At 18.1% G+C, this 2,500-nt stretch overlaps 1 protein-coding gene across 3 annotated transcripts in view; it reads right to left on the minus strand.

Annotated features, from left to right (window-relative positions):
* Positions 1-2,500, minus strand: part of LOC125034184 (lachesin-like) — a 162,763-nt gene that overhangs the window by 147,297 nt on the left and 12,966 nt on the right. For all 3 annotated transcript variants that reach the window (XM_047625871.1, XM_047625873.1, XM_047625872.1), the window contains one exon: positions 2,283-2,500. This exon is cut by the window's right edge and continues 112 nt beyond it. The gene's annotated coding sequence lies outside the window, so the exon portion shown is untranslated. The remainder of the gene's footprint in view (positions 1-2,282) is intronic.

The raw sequence follows: 2,500 nt of genomic DNA on the forward strand, positions 1-2,500 counted from the left end.
ATGACGATAATAGTTATCATAATAAAGATAAGGATAATGATCCATTTATAATAACAATAATGATGATGGCAATAATATGATAGTAATAAGAAGAAGAATATTGATAATAGTAACAATATTAATGACAATAGTAATGATAACAGAAATAATAATAACGATAAAAATAATTGTGACGATAATGATAATAATAATAATGATAAGAATGATGATGATGTTAATGATAACAATAATAATGAAAATTATAATATTAATAATAATTATAACAATAAATAATAGTGATAATGGTTATAAGAGTATAATATATGATAATAACAATGATGCCAATATTGATAACTATAAAAAAAATTAATTATATCAAAGATAATAACGAAGAGACGAAGAAGAAGAGGAAAAATAACAATAATAATAATAGTAATAATAATAATAATAAAAATAATAATAATGATAATAATGATAATAGTAATGATAGGAATAATGATAGTTAAAATGATATTGGTAATAATAATATCAATAGTGATAAAAATAAAAAAGATATCAATAACAATTAACAACAATTAATAATGATAAAATGAATGGTGATAAATACAAATAATATAATTCTCTTTATTATCATCATTTTATATTATCATTATATCAATAATAACGATAACAATAATATAGATAACAATAATAATAATAACAACAGCATTAATGATAATACCAACAATAAAAATAATTATGATAATGATAAAAATAATTTTAACGATAATAATAATGTTAATGATACTAATAAGAAGAATAACAATAACATAAACTAAATACTAATAATAATGATGAAGATAAAGAAGAAGAAGAAGAAGAAGAAGAAGAAGAAGAAGAAACAACAAAGCAACAATAATAATAATGTTAGTGGTAGTATATCAATAACAATATTATCGTCATTAATAATGTTAATGATAATAACATAATTTATAATCATAACGATAGTAGTAATAATGGTGATGGTGGTGATAATGATATTAATAACAATGAAAATGATAACAATAATCTAAATAATGATCTTAAAAGTAATAACGATAATAATAATAGATGTAAAAAATAATAACAAAAATACACAATATTACTGATAATAAAACTGATAATAGTAACAGTAATAATTATTGTAGGAATAATCATTATTATTATCATTTTCATTACAATAAGAGGATAATGATGATAATATTCATCATTACTATTATAATCCTTATTATCATTATTATTTTTTATCATTGTTGTTGTTTTTATTATCATTATTATTATTATTATCATTATTATTATCATTATTATCATTATTATTATCATTATTATCATTATTATTATTATTATTATTATCATTATTAGTAGTAGTAGTAGTATCATAATCATTATTATTATTGTTGTTATTATCATTATCATTATTATTATTGTTATAATTAATTTTATTATTATTATTATTGTTGTTATTATTAGCACTATTATAAACAAAATTTAGTAATAGTGATTCTAATAACAAAAAAATAATGACAACAATGATAATTATAATAACATAAATATATGTAATAATGATACTATTATAAATAATGACAATTATATCAATATTAATAATAGTAATGATTAGAATTACAAAAATAGTAATAATGATAATGATGATAATAATAACAATAGTGATGATGAAAATATCAATAATAATATTAATGATAATGGTAATAATAGTAATCATTATTATTATCCTTATAGCAATAACGATATTCACAACAATAATAATAATGAAAAAAATAGTAAGAATAATAATTATGACGACAATAATAATTACCATAATCATTATTATCATTATTATTATTATTATTATCATTATTATTATTATTATTATCATTATTATTATTATTATTATCATTATTATTATTATTATTATCATTATTATTATTATTATTATCATTATTATTATTATTATTATTGTTGTTGTTATGATTATTATTATTATTATCGTAATAATAATAATGATGAAGATGGAAACTATAAATTTTTTGATAATAATAATAATTGTAATGACAATATTTATGATTGTAATGATGATAATAATGATAATAATGGCAATGATTATAGTAATAATAGTAATGATAATAATAAGAAGAAGCAGAAGAAGAAAAATAAGAATATTAATGATAACACTAATAAAGATAAAACAATAATAGGAAGAAAAATGAAAATCAAAAAAGGATTCTGAAGATTATCAGTATCGAGAGAGAGTGCGAGATGTCCGGCGTGTTCCAACAATCTGTACTCACCGGGATGGACAGGCTTCACCAACACTGCTCTTGCTCCGAATTTCTTTTAAATTTGAAGATTTTCATTCACAACACCTTATCTTTATGCTTCTTTTCTTTTTCTTTTTCTCTTTCGGTTCTTGTCTTTGATTGATATCTTTATGTATTCAAATTATTTTATAGTTTGTTTGTTTCTTAAACTTGATGTAATGAGTTAGGTCTATAGTTTTAATTTATTA

Source organism: Penaeus chinensis, chromosome 17 (genome assembly GCF_019202785.1).
Source record: "Penaeus chinensis breed Huanghai No. 1 chromosome 17, ASM1920278v2, whole genome shotgun sequence".
Lineage (NCBI taxonomy): Eukaryota > Metazoa > Arthropoda > Malacostraca > Decapoda > Penaeidae > Penaeus > Penaeus chinensis.